We start from the raw sequence: 19938 nt of genomic DNA on the forward strand, positions 1-19938 counted from the left end.
GTACAGTTTTTTACTATTAAGAAAAATTGAAAAGAAAATTAATGCCCATATATCTTTGTATATTTTGGCTAATAAATATGGGAAATAAATCTATAGCTATGAAATTTTTGCATTAAGTAGTATGTGAATTTACTACTTTTATAGGTATAACTGAATATCCTCCAAAAAATTTAACCAATTTGGCTTTATATCAACTGTATTAGAGAGTGCTTTGTTTCTTCAACTCTCGCCTATACTGGATTTTCATTTATTTGCGATCTAGCCTTTCAGGTAGCTCAAAATACTGTCTTTTGTGGGTATGAATTTCTTAAATTTTGAGGATGTTAGAGGAGAATTTAAAGTTCCTTCTACTCCTTTTTTAAAAATAAGTTAACTAGGGGAGGCTCCTGTGGCTCAGTCCGTAGGGCGCTGGCCCCATATACCGAGTGTGGTGGGTTCAAACCCCGCCCCAGCCAAACTGCAACCAAAAAATAGCTGGGCATTGTGGCGGGTGCCTGTAGTCCCAGCTGCTCAGGAGGCTGAGGCAGGAGAATCGCTTAAGCTCAGGAGTTGGAGGTTGCTGTGAGCTGTGTGAGGCCACGGCACTTTACCGAAGGCCATAAAGTGAGACTCTGTCTCTACAAAAAAAAAATAAATAAATAAATAAATAAGTTAACTAATTATATTCTTTACCTAGTTTAAAAAATTGATTTATTTACTTTTTTCTTTTTCTGGTGCAAAAGATCTATTTAAACTACAAAAATATATTTTTTGTTTGCTGGAACTATTATATTTCCCCCAATTTTTAATTTATCCCTTGATTACATTTATGCTATCTTTTTATGTACTATTTAAAAAATGTATATAATAAATTTATTATCAACCTTGTTATATAACAACTCCCCTTGTTATATCCTCACAATTATAAAGTTAAAGATTAGTATTGATGTCTTACATCTAATACATTTTACCTTGTCTAAAACAGTACAATCATCCACTGTAAGTATAAGTCATTCCACAGTTTAATTCACTCAACAGAAAACAGCATCAAAGATTCTGCTTCAGCTGTTTTTCTTAATCTTCTAGACCTCTGAACCAATGCCCAGCTGAGCCAAATTGAAGCCTGAGGCAAAGAGAAAATGCTGATCCTGTTTTAACTTAAAATTTTGATATTTTGTTCAAGGATTTTTGCATGGAGTTTGATTTTTAAAAAATACTGCATTAAAATAGTATTTTTCTTAGTTGCTGAGGTTTTTTTCCCTCTTAAATTTTGTGCCTGGTGTGAGTAACCCACTTAGCTTTATTCTAATTTTAGCCCTGCTCTAAACATTGGATTTCCCAGGACTCAGTACACAAGTTCTTGGACTTCTTCTTTTTCCTAACTGCATCTATTTCCTTAATGATCTCATACCTTGACTCTAAATGTTACTTATACACTGAAGGCACATAAATTAGTATTTTTTTTATTTATTAAGTCATTTGTACATAGATCATAAATACATTCATGCCATTATGGGATTCAATGTGTTGATTATTTGTACAAATTGGAGTGCTTACATCCTACCAATCAACATAGCCTTCACCTCATTTACCCAATTACAGCATTAAGGCATTTGTGTTCCACACCTGATAGATCCAACTTGTATTGGAAATATGCTCCATAGGTGTGGTCCCCCTACTAACCCTTTCTCTATAGACCCACCCCTCTCCGTTCCCCTCTCCCTCCTCTTCCCTATTTTATTGAAGGGTTAGTTGTGTTTGACTTTTCATATGCAAGTATGAGTGAATATAAATTGGTTTCACAGTAGTACTGAGTACATTGGACATTTTTTTCTCCACTCATGGGATACTTTACTGAGAAGAATATTTTCCAGCTCCATCCATGTAAACATAAAAGAGATAAAGTCTCCATTTTTTAATGCTGCATAGTATTCCATGGTATATATAAACCACAATTTATTAATCCATTCATGGGTTGATGGGCACTTGGGCTTCTTTCATGACTTGGCAATTATGAATTGAGCTGAAATGAACAATCTGGTGCAAATATTTTTATTGCCAAATGATTTTTAGTCCTTTGGATATGCACCTAGAAGAGAAATTGCAAGATAAAATGGCAGGTCTACATTTTTGTCCCTGAGTGTTGTCCAAACTTACATCCAAAAGGAACGTACTAACTTGCATTCCCACCAGCAGTGCAGGAGTATTCCCTTTTCTCCACATCCACGCCAACATCTGTTGTTTTGGGATTTTGTGATGTGAGCGACTCTTACTGGAGTTAGATGGTATCTCAGAGTGGTTTTGATTTGCATTTCTCTGATGATTATAGATGATGAGCATTTTTCATGTGTCTGTAGACCATGCACCTGTCTTCTTCAGAGAAGCTTCTGTCCATGTCTGTTGCTCACAATGAAATGGGATCACTTGTTTTTTTCTTAGTAATAAATTTGAGCTCTGTGGATTCTGGTTATTAGACCTTTGTTGGAAAGATAACTTGCAAAAATCCTCTCCCATTCTGAGGGCTGTCTATTTGCTTTACTTAGTGTCTTCTTGGCAGTGCAGAAGCTTTTTAATTTGGTCATATCCCAGTAATGTATTTTTGATGTTGTTTCAATTGCCTAGGATTGGCTTCCTCATAAAGTATTCTCCCAGGCCAATTTTTTCAAGCTTTCCCCTGTAATTTCTCTAAGAACTTTTATAGTTTCATGTCTTATGTTTAAGTCTTTTAACCAGTGGGAGTCAATTTTTGTTAGAGGAGAAAGGTGTGGGTCCAGTTTCAGTCTTCTACATGTTACCAGCTAGTTCACCCAGCACCTTTTGTTGAATAGGAAATATTTCCTCCTATTTATATTTTTAATAGGCTTATCAAAGATCAAATGATGATAAGTGTCTGGGTTCACCTCTTGGTCTTCAATTCTGTTCCATACATCTACTTCTCTATTTTTGTGCCAGTACCATGCTGTTTTGATCACTATCAATTTATAGTATAGTCTGAAATGTGGTAGCATGATTCCCCCTGATTTGTTTTTATTTCTGAGTAATGTATTGGCTATTCAAGGTTTTTCTGTTTCCATATAAAATGAAGTACTAATTTTTCCATATCTTTAAAGTATGATAAAGGTGCTTTAATAGGGATCACATTAAATCTGTAGATTGCTTTGTGTAGTATAGACATTTTAACAATGTTGATTCTCCCAAGCCATGAACATGGTATATTTTTCCATTTGTTAATGTCTTTAGCTATTTATTTTCTCAGAGTTTCATAGTTCTCTTTATAGAGATCTTTCACATCCTTAGTTAGATACACTCCCAGATGTTTCATCTTTTTTGACACTATTGTAAAGAGAATAGCGTCCTTGATTGTTTCTTCCCCTTGACTATGGTTGGTACATATAAAGGCTACAGATTTGTGAGTGTTAATTTTGTATCTTGAGACATTGATGTATTCCTTGATTACCTCTAGGAATTTTGTAATTGAGTCCCCGGGGTTTTCAAGATATGCAATCATATCATCCAGGAAGAGTGAAAGTTTGATCTCCTCTGGTTCTATTTGGATCCCTTTGATTGCCTTCACTTGCCTGATTGCAATAGTTAAGACTTTCATTACAATGTTAAAAAGCAGTGGAGACAGTGGCATTCTTGCCTGGTTCCTGATTTGAGTGGAAATGATTTCAATTTTACTCCATTAAATACGATATTGGCTGTGGGTTTGCTGTAGATGGCCTCTATCAGTTTAAGAAATGTTCTTTCTATACCTATTTTCTTAAGTGTTCTGATCAAGAAAGGATGTTGGATATTGTCAAAAACTTTATGCATCAATTGAGAGAATCATATGGTCTTTGTTTTTTAATGTGTTTATGTGATGCATTATTTTTATGGATTTACATATATTGAACCATGTTTGGGACACTGGGATAAAACCCATCTGGTCATGATGTATAATTTGTTTGATGTTTTGTTGGATTCTGTTTGCTAGGATCTTATTGAATATTTTTTGCATCAATATTCATTTTCATCAATATTCATTAGAGATATTGGTGTATAATTATTATTTTTTGTTGGATCTTTTCCTGGTTTGGGTATCAATGTGATATTTGCTTCATACAATGTGTTGGAAGTATTCCTTCTTTTTCTATGTTTTGGAAGGTTAAGTAATATAGGTGCTAGTTCCTTTTTAAAGGTTTGCTAGAATTATGATGTGAAGCCAGCTGGTCCCAGGCTTTTCCTTTTGTGGAGATTTCTTATAGTTGATGCTATTTTAGAACTTTTTATAGGCTTGTTCAACATTTCCACTTCATTCTGGCTAGGTCTAGCAGGGTGGCATGTTTCTAAGTATTTATCTATTTCCTTCAGATTTTCATACTTCTGAAAATAGAGTTTTATGTAATATTCATTAAGGATATGTTGAATTTCTGAGGAGTCTGTTCTTATTTGGCCTTTATAATTTCTGATTGATGAAATTAGGGATTTTACTCTTCTACTTCTGGTTAGGTTTGCCAAAGGTTTATCTATTTCTTTGAACTTTTCAAAAAACCAACTCTTTGTTTGGTGGATCTGTTGTATGATTCTTTTGTTTTCAATTTCATTTAGTTCTGCTGTAATTTTAGTTATTTCTTTTCTTCTGCTGTTTTTAGGGTTGGAATGTTCTTTCTTTTCCAGTTGCTTGAGATGTCCCATTATGTTGTTGAATTCCTGTCTTTCCATTCTTTTGAGAAAGGCTTGCAACGCTATAAATTTCACTCTTAAGACTGCCTTTGTGGTATCCCAGAAGTACTTATAGTTCATGTCTTCATTATTGTTTTGTTCCAAAAATTTGGTAATTTCCTTATTAATCTCATCAATGACTCAGCTATCATTCAGCATGAGGTTATTTAGTTTCCATGCTTTTGTATGCTTATACAGATATCTGTTCTTACTGAGTTCAACTTTTACTCTATGATAATCTGAGAAAATACAAGAAATGATTTCTATTTTTTAAAATTTGCTGAGTTTAGACTTGTGACCTAAGATGTGATCAATTTTAGAGGAGGATCCATGGGCTGAAGAGAAGAATGTGTATTCAGTTTTGTTAGGATGAAGTGTTCTGTAGATGTCTGAAAGATACAAATGTTGAATGGTTAAGTTTAAGTCTAAAATTTCTTTGCTTAGCTTCTTTTTGGAGGATCTATCCAACACTGCCAAAGGAGTGTCAAAATCTCTGACAATTATGGTGCTGGAGGAAATCAAGTTGTTCATGTATGTTAGAGTCTCTCATAAATTGAAGTGCATTCTGGTTAGGTGCATAAATGTTGATAATTGAAATCTCATCACGTTGAATGTTACCCTTAACAAATATGTAGTGACCATCCTTATCTTTCTTTACTTTTGTTGGTTAAAACCCATTGTATCTGCAAATAAAATTGCAACACCTGCTCTTTTTCTCCTTTCCATTTGCCGAAATTATAGATGATCATCCCTTCACCCTGAATATATGTTTATCTTGTAAGGTAAGGTGAGATTCTTGAATTCAGTACATGTCTGACCTGAGTTTTTGTATCCAGTCAGCCAGCCTGTGCCTTTTTAGAGGGAAATTTAAGCCATTCATATTAATTGAGTGTATTGATAAGCCAGATAGTATTTTTTGGTATTGAGTTTTTCAAAAGCCCAGTGGGCATTTTTAAACCTTTCACCACTGTGGAAGTTGGAATTTGATCAAAAGTTTCTGAGTGAATTTACTTTGGTGGTGCAGGATTGTGCTGTTCATTATGGAGGATAGGTCTGAGAATATCCTGAAGAGCTGGTTTAGTTATGGCAAATTTCTTCAAAATGTGAATGTCGTTAAAGTATTTAATTTCTCCATCATAAATTAAACTCAGTTTATCTGGATACAGGATTCAGGGTTGAATATTATATTGTTTAAGAAGATTTAAGGTTGATGACAACCCTCTTCTAGCTTGAAAGGTTTCAGCAGAGAGATCTGAAGTCATTCTAATTTTCTTCCCTTTGTAGGTTATGGTTTTCTTCTTGCTACTTGCAGAATTTTCTCCTTCATATTAGCTTTGGCAAAGTTAATTATAATGTGTCTATGAGAATTTTTATTTGGGTTGAGTTGTGCCAGTGTTCTGAAACTGCTATCTGAATTTCAGAATCTCTTGGCATATCTGTAAACTTCTCTTTGATTATTTTATGAAGTAAAGCATCTGTATCCTTCGCAGCAACCTCATCACCTTCGGGTATGCCTATAAGGCGAACATTGGATCTCCTCAAATTATTCCAGAGCTCTCTGAGAGAATGATCCATGTTTGTTCTCCACTTTTTTTTTTCCTATTTGATCATTTTGGAGCATTCAAAAGCTTTGTCTTCAATGTCAGAGATCCTTTCTTCTGCCTGCTCCATTCTGTTACTGAGGGATTCTACTGTATTTCTCAAATCTTTGAGGGTGGAACGTTCTTGCCACAGTGTATTAAAATCTTTGGTGATTTTGTCTTTGAATTCATTGAATTCTTGAGGCATCTTTTGAATTACTCCTTGAAATTCTCATTCAAGGAGTAATTACAATGTAAATTCAATGTTTACCCCCATTCTGTTGATCTTATTTGCTATCCAAATTCTAAACTCAATTTCTGACATCTCAGCCATTTGTTTTAAATAGGATCTTGTGCTGTGTCTGCCATATTGTTCCTTGGGGGAGTTGATCTTCTCTGATTATTCATGTTGTCAGAGTTTTTCTGCTGATTGTGCCTCATGATTGTTTTTCACCTTTGGCTAGATGGGCAGATAAGGTGAAATTGGATTGGGAGTTCCTGGAGTTATGGTTAACCAGCCCTTTGTCAAAGGATCTGGAACTGATTACTGCAGCTTTTCCCCCTATAGCTTTGCAAAGGACCCGTACAGTATTACAGTCTGAGGCTGAGGAGACTTTCTTGGTGTGGTGGGGTTAGGTGGCTCTGTCTCTTATTCAGCTGGTTCTTGTCTGATCCTATTGGATTACTGACTCGAGTGAAGTCTTAGCTGAAGTTTGCTTTGTTGGAGTCACAGCTTTCCTCAGCAGAGGTGACCTGCAGTTATTACTTCTCCCTTGGCTCTGCTCCCAGTCTTCAGCTTAGTTGGGTACTTTCTGGTCATTATTCTTTCCTCTGAACAGGAGCTTCTGTCAGAGGCTGACTCCATTTGGCCATATTGCCCCTCCCATCAAATTAGTATTTTCAATTTGGACATTACATGTGAACTGCAGACTCATATTTCCATCTACATTCTCTACAACTCCACCAGCTATGGAGATATAACAGCTATGTAACAGCTATGTTAGATATAACATGTGGAAAACCAAATCTTGAATTGTGCACATATCTGTTCCTTTTCCATTTTTTCCTGTCTCTGTACATTTAACCTCTATTTATATAGATACTTAAAACAAAAACTTAACCATTATTATTGACTTTTCTTTTTTTTTTTTTTTGTAGAGACAGAGTCTCACTGTACCGCCCTTGGTAGAGTGCCGTGGCGTCACACTGCTCACAGCAACCTCTAACTCTTGGGCTTACGCGATTCTCTTGCCTCAGCCTCCTGAGCAGCTGGGACTACAGGCACCCGCCACAACGCCCGGCTATTTTTTTGTTGCAGTTTGGCCGGGGCTGGGTTTGAACCTGCCACCCTCGGCATATGGGGCCAGCGCCCTACTCACTGAGCCACAGGCGCCGCCCATTATTGACTTTTCTTATTTCTTTGCCTCTCTCTCAATCTAATCTACCAGCGAGTATTAGTCCCTTATGTGTGTACCTCTGAAATGTATTCTGAAACCATCCACTTCTTTTTATCTCCATCATCATTACCTTAGTCCAAGTTCCCATATTTTTTGCCTGGATTATTGAAATACCTTCTGCTTCCACCCTTGTTCCTCCCATCATGTTCTTCTGTACACAGCAACCAGATTTATTTCAAAACATAAGTAAGATTATGTAACTTCTCTGCTCAAAACCCTGTAATGATCTCCAATCTTGTTTAAAGTGAAATATCCATACCGCAGCCTCCAGTACCTTTACCTGAACTTTTATGAGTTCATATCCTGCTCTTTTCTCTTAACTCTGTTACATTTGTCTTATTTCTTGTCTATGTAAATACCAATCATGTTCCCACCTTGAGGATTTTGTGTTGCTGTTCTTTACCTGGAATGTAATATTTCGCTGACATCTGCATGGCTCATGCCTTTGCTTTGGTCTGATCTATGTTCAAATAACATCTTATCAGAGAGACTAGCAATACCGTCCTGCATAAAACTGGACTCTTTTCTCACTACCCCTGGCACTGTCTGACCTCCTTCACTTCACTTTTACCTCTTTAAGGACTTTTCACCATTAGGCATACTGTTTTGTGTTTATTTATTTTTATTGATTTTTAGCCCTTATCCTATGAAATATAAGCTTTATGGAGGTCTGATTTGTGTATGTGAGTATTTACTGGTATAGTCTCAGCATTTAAAACAGAGCTTGGAACAAAATAGGCACTCAATAAATACTTGTTGAATAAAGGAATGAACTGAATCCATGACTCATCCTTACAATGCCTGTTTAATATATCTTTCCACTACCCTTTGTTCTAATTTTGTGCTAACATCTCGATGTAGTTCACTCAGAGAAAAATTTCTATCATATTTTGCTTAGATTAAGATTATCAAGTATAAATTTCCCAAACTATACCTAACCATCTTAAGTTTAACTTATTTTTGCACTAAATTTTAATGTACTCTATTGTTTTAGAGTTACCTCTTTACTTATATTTCAGCAACTTTTGTTAGCAGGAGGCAGATAAGTGCAATCGTTAAAAATAATGGTTCTTGGATTCAACTTTGTGAATCTTCCATGTACATACAGCAAGTTACTTAATGGTGCTTTTCCTCAGTGACCTCTTATACAGGATGGAATCAATAATATTATCTACCTCGTAGTATTATTTAGAGTTTTAATAGCTTAAAACATGCATTCAAATCATCATCTTAAAAAACATCACTCATATATCATGTGATATATGCCAAGTACTTTTCTAAGTATTTAAAATATATTAGATGTTTTGTTCATAACTCCCCTTTGTAATATCTGTGGGGTTTTTTTGAGTATTTTTTATTTTTTCAAATTAATATGAGGACACAATTTTGGGGTTACATTTTTCTCACTTCCAGGGTAAAATTCCATTTGTGGAAGAGCTCCTCAACCAGAGGGTGTGTTACACACACTCACAAAGTGGACATTAGGTGAGATTTCCTCCTCATGCCCTCCCTTCTTTTGCAAAATATCCTCCCCACTCTTGTTTCCCTCTCCCCCAAACTGGACTATATTAGTCTTTTATTGTTTTTATGAGAATGTAATTGTTTATTTTTGATTTTACATTAGTATGGAGTACATTGCACATTTATTTTTCCATTCTTGTGATACTTTACTAAGAAGAATGCATTTCAACTCCATCCAGGTAAATGTAAAAGATGCAAAATCTCCATCTTTCTTAATGGCTGAATAATATTCCATGCTCTACGTATATCACAGTTTGTTGATCCATTCATGTGTTGATGGGCCCTTAGGTTGCTTCCACAACTTGCCAATTACGAATTCATCCTTAATAAACATTCTAGTGCAGATGTCTTTGTGTTGAAATGATTTTTGTTCTTTTGGATAGATACCTAGTAATGGGGTTGCAGGGTCAAATGGAGGGTCTACTTTTAGGTATTTGAGGATTCTCCATACTTGTCTCCAAAAAGTCTGTATTAGTTTGTGATCCCATGAGCAGTGTAGAAGTGTTCCCTTCTCTCCACATCTAGGCCAGCATTTGGTGTTTTGGGACTTCATGATGTGGACTAATTGCTGGAGTTAGGTGATATCTTAGAGTGGTTTTGATCTGCATTTCTCTGAAGATTAAAGATGATGAGCATTTTTTCATGTGTTGGTTAGACATTCATCTGTCATCCTTGGAGAGGTTTCTGTTCAAATCTCTTGTCCACTTTTAGAGAGGGTTGTTTGAACTTTTCTTATTATTTAATTTGAGTTCTCTGTAGATTCTAGTTATCAGGCCTTTGTCAGATTCATAACATACAAAAATCTTTTCCCATTCTGAATACTGTTGGTTTGCTTTATTTGTGGTATCCTTAGCTGTGCAAAAGCTTTTTAGCTTGATCAAATCCCAGTTATTTACTTTTGATGTTGCTGCAATTGCTGGGGGGGTTTCTTCCTCATAAAGTTATTTTTCCCTGGCCAACATCTTCAAATGTTTCCCCCATACTCTTTTCTAGAATTTTTTCCCCTTTGTAATATCTCTATGATTATTTGTTGATGGTATTTCTCTCTCCTTATTTATTATTATGTGTTATTCATGGTTGAACATTTCTCTTTGAAATGTTTTGAGTCATACAGCATTTTATTCTTAGTGTCAATGCAATATCTCATCACTATCATCTCATTTCTCATAGTGTGATATATCTTATTTTTCTCAAATACACATTTATTTATTTTGTAGTGTGATATATCTTATTTTTCTCTACACTCCTGAACAATTCACTGTGCTAGGCACTATAGAGATCATGATTATATATATGTTATCAACATTTAAAAAATAATGGTCAATGCTGGCAAGTTTATCATAGAAATTTTGGCATTTAAAATCGAAAAGGAATATGGATATTTATAATAAAGCCAGTAAAGACATGCACTCCCTTTATTAAGCACTATCTGTTATAGAAATATATGCTAAGGTGATATTTTATAGTATGTGATAAACTATATGAATGGAAATGTTTATTATAGCATCTCTTATAAGAGAAAACAACCAGAACATTATGTAAAAAGTAAATAATGATTATTTAAGAAATTTATTTTGAATAACATCATAGTATATTAACAGAATCTAATATTCCACCATTAATCAAACTTAAAGCTTCTAATTATGAACATTATTTAGAAACATAAAAATATTTATAATGTATTATGTTTTAAAGTGTACAACCAGATATACCAAAGTATTTCAATTTTGTAAATGATATTTTCATGTGCATAAAAATTATAAAATAATGGTATGCAGAAAAAATTATGGTACGGTGGTAATATTTTTGATGAATTTTTTTCCTTTTTATCACAATCATCTTTAACATGACTATTTCTATTGTCTTTCACTTAAAACTGGGGAAAATAGAAAATTATGTAGTGTGTATGGTCCTTATCCTTGGTGAACTTAAGAATATGGCACATACATTAAACATTTAATAAAGGGATTCAATAAAGCAAAAGATTCAGCCATCATTCATTCGATGAGTTTCAATTAACATACACAGTATATTATACATATATATACACCAAAAACATACATATGTGTAGTGATAAGTGTTGTAGAGAAAACAAATGAGCATGAGGCCTTTGGGGAGCAGTCAGTAAATAAGTTTCAAGTTCTATATCCAGTTTTGGTCCTTTACTTTTAATTCTAGAATTTCTAGTGTTTTGTTTGGAAACATATTCCTGTAACTTGGTATCCCCAGCAATAATTCCTTTCATTTTCTGATCTTTGGAAGGAGATTTGCTACTAAATAAGAGCAAACTAATTACAATCTAGTTTTATTTGCCACAGTGAAACTAATAACTTTTCTTGTCAGCTTATTGAAGGTAATCTATTACATTTGTTATGTACATGAAAATATTAGCATTTTGATGGTGGTTGAGAAAGACATGAAAATTAGTGAAGGATTAGGGAGGTCTTATGAAAATTAGAGATATGTGAATCTGTAAATCTAGGACAAAATGAGTTTTCAATGAACAGTGGTGATCCTCTAAATTAACTATATTTACTATCACATGCTGAGTATTATCTAAGAACTCCATAATATAAACTTTTCAAATAATTTACCATTACTTGAATTTCTTCCTTTTGAAAACTGGCCTCATAATTTCATCAAAAATAGTAAATAATTTTTAATTCCCACCAATTCATTTGATATTTTTAGTATTTCTTGGATGTGAGAAAAGCACATATTATAATATTTTATTGTTTTCAAATCTCAGAATTGTGTATTGTGTATTTTAACAGCAAAAGCACATATTATAATGTTTTATTGTTCCCAAATCTCAGAATTATGTGTAAGTGCACAAATAAATGTTTCATAAACTAAAAAATAAAACTTTATTTCTAGAATGACTGAGCATATCTCTATAAAATAAATATGAAAATAATATCCATTTTTATTAAAAATAATAGCCCATAATATTGTTTGAGACCATTACAAAAAAGTTAGCAGGTAGTATTTTGCCATTTTTTTCACCATTATTCTTATAGGTGGTCTCTGAAAAACAATTGGCTTAACGAATGAATTCCAGGCAGTCCTTTGAGCTGGTTCAAAATACCAGAACAGATGTTTTCATGTCGTAACATCTACTTTCTTTTCAAGTTCATATTAAACATTACTTTTATGAAAATTTTCCTTGTATCTATTTTTCCCTCTCCTCTCCTAAGGAAAATCTATTACCTTGTTTTTCACTGTCCCATGTATATATTTCTCTTCAAAAATCTTGAAAGACGACTGCGTTTTTTGTTTACATGTCCATCTCTTTAACCTTAGACTTTGAGCCTTCCTCATTGATGAAAGGGATGGTATCTCAGTCTCTTTTGTTTCCTTAGTACTTAACGCTATGAGAAAACTCTCACAAATTGTATGAACAGTCTTAAATTTATCAGTTTCAGCATCCATATCCTTTACACATCAACTTGTATTATTCTCCAATCCTGACACTGGGCTTGACCATTTGATTAGATTTTACCAATAAGATGTTAGAAAATATAATGTGAATATGAGTTTAAAAAGTGCTTATGTTCTTTGGTTAGCTTGATAATGCATTTTGCCATTACTATGAGAACATGCTCAAGTTAACCTGTTGGAAATTAAGACACGTGGAGTCACCAGCTTTCCCAGATGTCACCACTATAAATAACCCAATAACCAGTCATCTCTCACCAATGTGAGCAAGCCTAGCTGAAATCAGAACATCATCCATCAAACCCAGGAAAAATCAGTAGAACTCTACCCAACCATCCCAGATTCATAAAAATCACTTTTTATTGTTATGTGCAAATTAAGTTTGGATGTTAATACTCTCCCCCTTTTCTTTAGACAGAGTCTCACTCTGGCACCCTGTCTAGGGTGCGGTGGCATTATAGTTCACAGTAACCTCAAGTTCTTGGGCTTGAGAGATCTTCTTGCCTCATTTTTTTTTTCTATTTTTAGTAGAGATGAGGTCTTACTATTGCTCAGGCTGGTCTTGAACTCCTGAGCTCAAGCAATCCACCCACCTCAGCCTTTCAGAGTGATAGAATTACAGGTGTGAGCCACTGCACCTGGCCTGGGTGTTAATTATTGACATTATTTTGGCATTATATAGGTGATACAAAGGTAATGGCACATAGCATGTTCATGAAAATTAAAAGATATGTGATGTTTCCAAGTGGCTTAAGGAAAAGGAAAAAAAAAAGAGGAGAAGACAAGGACAAAAGATTTGCATGCCCCCTAAAGTCTCATTGCTTTAAACGCTCAAATTATAGCTTCATAAATATTAACATGGTCTAAATTAGATAGGGAAAAAAATTATTCTTGGTTTTCAGTCATTGGGCCTGGAAAACAATGCAACTGGTATTAATTAGGCAGCTAATATATCCAAACATTTTTGTTTTTATTACTTTCAACATTTTTTTTTTTTTTTAGTTTCTGAAATACAAATCAAAGTACATTTTTTGTTACATATTTTAACAAGCTTGACGTTCTTTTTCATACAGGATGACTCAGTACAGTTACCTTAGAACTTCTTTTTAAAAAACCATACATGTTATTTTGAGGGAAAAAGCTTCATCAAAGAAATACATGGGTACATGGGCTATCGTTTTTCAAACTTTTAGAGCATGCCTTCCAACTTAAAATTTGGTCCGCTAAAATATATATGTGTTCCTCCTGTCACAAAAATAACTTAAACCTCATGGTTGAAAAAACAAAATTATTTGGCATAGGCTTGAGTGAGGCTTGAAAAATAAGTGAGGATGTGTTTCAGCTGAACATTATAGAATCCACTTAGAACCATCTGGCAAAGCTGATCTGTTGCTGTTGCACTGTTCTGTCTCACAGGGGGTCACACGGTGCATGGGAGGGTGCTGAAGACTCATGACAGCCACAGAATCACATACTAAAATTAACCAAAATTCAATACAGAATACTACACAATAACAGCAGAATAATCTCAATAGTTATTCCATGCCTGGAAACAAGTTATAAGCTTAGAACAAGTACCTCAGCAGGAATAGTAGTTAACATGCTTGTAAGACTTTGAAAGTGACAAAACTTCATCATTCATTAATGATGCCTTATACCCAAGTACATTAGTTTCCAGGACACTGGGGACAACAAAAAAACATACAAAGTTAAGAATAAATCCAAGCTGCTTAACCTTCTACCATTCTTTTGAATATTAAACCCAGGCCACCTTTGGCCACTTGCAGGGGCATCTTTTCCTCTTTATTTTCTATGTAAATACTTGCTCCTTGGGACACCAGCAGTTTTGCTTCTTCCACTCTCTCCTCGTCACAGGCTAAGTGTCCTTGGCTGCTGCGCGGTGCATTGCTGTAGCCTTATAATGGTCCTTGGCATCTGGATTAGAGCCACCTTCCAGTAACATGACAGCAAGCTCAAGCCTGTTTTTTGAAGCTGTGTAAGGGAGGGGAGTGCTTCCATTTTGATTGACAGCATTCACTTGAGCACCTTTTCCCACAAGGGCTCTCACATTCTCATCACTGCCAGCAGAGGCAGCAATTTGAAGAGAAGACCAACCGGTATCATCTTTATCATTCACTGGCACACCAAAGTTGCAACAAGAATTCAACAATTTCTGTATGCCCAGCTGAGCATGCCTAGCGCAAGGAAGTTCTGCTTTCCTCGTCAGTTCTAGTAGCCAGGGATTTATAGGCCAGGATTCTCTCCTTCAACTCCAGCTTCCTTTTGTAGGCCAGATTGCAAACCGTCAGGTTAGATACATGCCCCTCCATTTTGCTTTCCCCAAACGTTTTTATGTATGTTATCTCATTTAATTCTCATCTAAACCCAGAAAGGGAGAAATTGTTTTCTCTATTTGAGAATGAGAAAACAAAGACTTAGTCAACTAACTTGGTAAAAGTTTTACATTTAGAAAGCTGTAGAAGAGATACATAGAAAAAGATGTATTTAAAAAGCATCGGGTTGGCACCTGTGGCTCAGTTGGAAAGGCGCCGGCTCCATATACCGAGGGTGGTGGGTTCAAACCCAGCCCCGGCTGAACTGCAACCAAAAACTAGCTGGGCGTTGTGGTGGGCGCCTGTAGTCCCAGCTGCTTGGGAGGCTGAGGCAGGAGAATCGTGGAAGCCCAAGAGCTGGAGGTTGCTGTGAGTCCTGTGATGTCATGGCACTCTACCAAGGGCTATAAAGTGAGACTCTGTCTCTACAAAAAAAAAAAAAAAAAAAATTATGGGTGGCGCCTGTGGCTCAGTCAGTAAGGCGCCAGCCCCATATACCGAGGGTGGCGGGTTCAAACGCGGCCCGGCCAAACTGCAACCAAAAAAAAATAGCCGGGCGTTGTGGCGGGTGCCTGTATTCCCAGCTGCTCGGGAGGCTGAGGCAAGAGAATTGCTTAAGCCCAGGAGTTGGAGGTTGCTGTGAGCTGTGTGAGGCCACAGCACTCTACAGAGGGCCATAAAGTGAGACTCTGTCTCTACAAAAAAAAAAAAAAAAGAAAGAAAGAAAAGCATCATAGCAAATGAAAATTAACGTAAATATTTTATTGAACACCTGTCATGTGTCAAATACATTACTAAGCACTGAAATTTAATAAATGTTGATTGATCATATTATTTGAAGATAGAACCAAATTAAATAAAAATATATATTGTAAGTGCTAGAGTAACCACTAAGATTTTAAACCAAAAAGTATAACTAATAAGCAAATAGAGAGGATGAAATGAAATTATTTTTTAAATTTCTAGTTATACAAAAGGAGATAATAAAGCAAAAAGGGAAAACAGCAGATGTAGCAAGTAGAAAACATATAGCAAGATGACAGTTACAAACCTAATCATGTCAGTAATATAAATGGTTTAAAAATTCTAATGAAAAGATACAGATTTTCAAATTGGAAAAGCTCAAGTCTTATCTAAATGAAATCTATAAGAAATCCACTTTAGAGATAATGAGAGAGGTTTAAAAATGGGTAAAAAAACAAAATATACAAACACTAATAGCTGGAATGATATACTAATATAAGACAAAGTAAACATCTGAAAAAGTACACTACCAGGGATAGAGATGGACATTCTATAAGAATAAAATGACTAATTCATCAAGTGGACATAAAAAAACCTTATGTCCATGCATTTAATAACAGAATGCTAACATATACAAAATGATAATTGATAAAAGTGAATAGAGAAATGGGCAGAAGAGCACTACTCCTATCTCAATAATTGACATAAAAATGACAAGGAAGAAAAATTTGTATATTTGCAATTATAATTTTATTGTTTTTTCCCAATAAGATTGGATAGTTATTGATACAGAGAGAACAATGAAAAATAGGTATTTCTTTCATTTGAAATTTAGGTTTTTTTTTTTGCACCCTGCTTTCCTGTGATGTCAATTGTTTAAGTTAAAAGGGAACTTCCAGCATTTTGGCAAGAAATACAGAACATTTTTTATTTGTTATACTACCTGCCAGATTTTGATTAAATACTACAAGCACAAACATATTATCTTAAAGAGGGTAAACTAAAAAGTTAATGTAGTCACAATTTGTACCTTCAAAAGTTTATTTTTGCTTTTCTCTATCTTATATTTGAAGTATATTATTTTGAAACATTAAATAGTATTGGCATTGTTTTGATAAGTAGGTACACATTTTTATAGACTCCTTAGTCTAATAGTTATTTACTTTAAATGTGGGATGAATATTTAGGCTAGGAATTAACAAACTATAATCTGCAGGCCAAATCTGACATACCACCTGGATTTTTAAAATAAAATTTATTGGAACATAGTGATACTCTTTTGTTTATGCATTGTCTATGTCTGCTTTCACACTACAATGACAAAATTGAATAGTTGTAATGAAGAACTGTGGTCAACAAAAGTAAAAATTTTTACAATCTGGCATTTTAAAGAAAAAGTTTATCTAATTCTGACTTAGCCTGTCAAGTTTAGTCAAGAAGTTAATATATCAGGGAGCCACGCCCACCCGAGACAGGGGACTCTGCCAGCGCCCTTGCGACCCAGCGAGCAGCGCCCTCTCTGGACAGGGGACTTCACGACCCATGCCCACCCCAGCCAGGGGACTCTGCCGGAAACCGCACCATCCAGCGCCCTGTGCCCCATGGCTGCCGGGCCTCCTCATGCCCACCCCAGCCAGGGACTCCATGGACAAACACAAGGCCCCACGCCCATGCCAGTTGCCCACTGCGCATCAGCTCCACACAGCCAGGAACACCAGGAGCTGTGCAACCAGCGTCCTCTCTGCCTTTGCACAGGCCTACCTGGCTGGCCAGGGACTCTAGTAACTGCATGACATTCACCCTCCCTCTGGAGCCCTCCCTGCCTATGCAGAGCCCTCCTCCTGGACAGAGAATGCTGGAGCCTTGGGATCTCTGTGCCAAAGTAATTGGGCTTCAGGTTCTAACAGAACCGTGTGCACCATCCCCCGCCCTTTTGCTAGATTCAGGTGTGCAACATTCCAGAGCTGCTCCCACTGCTAGAACTCCCCAGCTGAGGCAGTCCCAGAGGAGCTACACAGGGTCACTCCATACAAAGATCCAGAAATAATATGGTGATCCTGCTGGGGTCTAATCTTGGAGAGACACCTCCTCAACTCTGAGGACGGCCAGAGGGAATGGTGAAAAACAATCATGAGGTAGAATCAAAGAAAAAACTCTGGCAATATGAATAATCAGAGTAGATGAACTCCCCCGAAGAATAACAAGACACACACAGTACAAGAGCCCATGCATAAACAAATGGTTGAGATGTCTGAAACCGAATTCAGAATCTGGATAGAAAATAAGATGGAATTAGAATTCCAAGCAGCAATACAAAAGATGTCTCAAGAATTCAATGAATTCAAAGACCAAATGAGCAAAGATTTCAACATATTGAGACAAGAAGTTGCATCCCTCAAAGAACTGAGAAATACAGTAGACTCCCTCAGCAACAGAATGGAGCAAGCAGAAGAAAGGATTTCTGGCATTGAAGACAAAGCTTTTGAATGCTCCCAAACTTTCAAAGTGGAAGAGAAATGGAGGGCAAAACAGATCATTCTCACAGAGAGCTCTGGGATAATTTGAAGAAAACAAATATTGGCCTTATAGGGATCTCCAAAAATGACAAAGTAGCTCCACAAGGCACAGAATCTCTTCTTCATGAGGTTATGAAAGAGAACTTTCCAGACATGCCAAGAGATTCTGAAATTCAGATAGCAGAGTTTCAGAACTCCAGCTCAACTCAACCTGAATAAGACATCCCCCAGACACATCATAATCAATTTCAGTAAAGTTAATATGAAGGAGAAAATACTGAAAGCAGTCAGACATAAGAAAACCATAACCTTCAAGGGGAAGAATATTAGAAAAACTGCAGATCTCTCTGCTGAAACCTTTCAAGCTAGAAGAGGTTGGCCATCAAATTTTAACCTCCTAAAACAAAATAACTTTAAACCCAGGACCCTGTATTCAGCTAAACTGAGTTTCATTTATGATGGAGAAATTAAATACTTCAATGACATTCACATGTTGAAGAAATTTGCCATAACTAAACCAGCTCTCCAGTATTCTCAGACCTATCCTCCATAAATACCAGTGTAATCTTCCACCACAAAAGTAAACTCACCCAGAAACTTTGATCAAATTCCAACTTCCACAGTTGCAAAAGGATTAAAAATTTCCGCCAAACTCTCAAAAGGCTTATCAATATTCTCAATTAATGGGAATGGTTTAAATTGTCCTCTAAAGAGGCACAGGTTGGCTGACTGGATACAAAAACTCAAGCCAGATATCTGCTGCATACAAGACTCTCATCTTACCTTAAAAGATAAATATAGACTCAAGGTGAAGGGATGGTCATCTATACTCCAGGCAAATGGAAAGCAGAAAAAAGCAGGCATTGCAATCCTATTCACAGATACAATAGCCTTTAAACCAACCAAAATAAGGAAGGATAAGGACGGACACTTCATATTTCTTTAAGGTAATACTCAACATGATGAGATATCAATTATTAACATTTATGCACCCAACCAGAATGGGTCTAAATTTATAAGAGAAACTCTAACAGACATGAGCAACTTGATATCCTAGAGTTCCATAGTAGTCGGAGACTCTAACACCCCTTTAGCAGTGTTGGATAGATGCTCCAAAAAGAAGCTCAGCAAAGAAATTTTAGATTTAAATTTAACCATTCAACATCTGGATTTAACAGATATCTATAGAACATTTCATCCCAACAGAACTGAATACACATTCTTCTCATCAGCCCTTGGGACATACTCCAAAATCGATCACATCCTAGGTCTTAAGTGTGACCTCAGAAAATTAAAAAAAAAAATAGAAATTATTCCTTGCATCTTTTCAGACCATCATGGAATAAAAGTTGAACTCAATAACAACAGGAATCGATATACTCATACGAAAACATGAAACCTAAATAACATTGTACTGAAGGATAGATGGGTCATAGATGAGATTAAGAAGGCAATAACCAAATTTTTGGAACAAACGACAATGAAGACATGAATTATCAGAACCTCTGGGACACTGCAAAAGCTGTCTTATGAGGGAAATTTATAGCACTGCGAGCCTTCCTTAAAAAAACGGAAAGAGAGGAAGTTAACAACTTAATGGGACATCTCAAGCAACTGGAGAAGGAAGAATATTCCAACTCCAAACCCAGTAGAAGAAAAGAAATAA

The 19938-nt window shown here is 35.8% G+C and overlaps 1 pseudogene; it reads right to left on the bottom strand.

Annotated features, from left to right (window-relative positions):
- Positions 1-14351: 14351 nt before the first annotated feature.
- On the bottom strand, positions 14352-15009 carry LOC128578258 (26S proteasome non-ATPase regulatory subunit 10-like; annotated as a pseudogene).
- Positions 15010-19938: the final 4929 nt, after the last annotated feature.

This window comes from Nycticebus coucang, chromosome X, assembly GCF_027406575.1.
Source record: "Nycticebus coucang isolate mNycCou1 chromosome X, mNycCou1.pri, whole genome shotgun sequence".
Classification (NCBI taxonomy): Eukaryota; Metazoa; Chordata; class Mammalia; order Primates; family Lorisidae; genus Nycticebus; species Nycticebus coucang.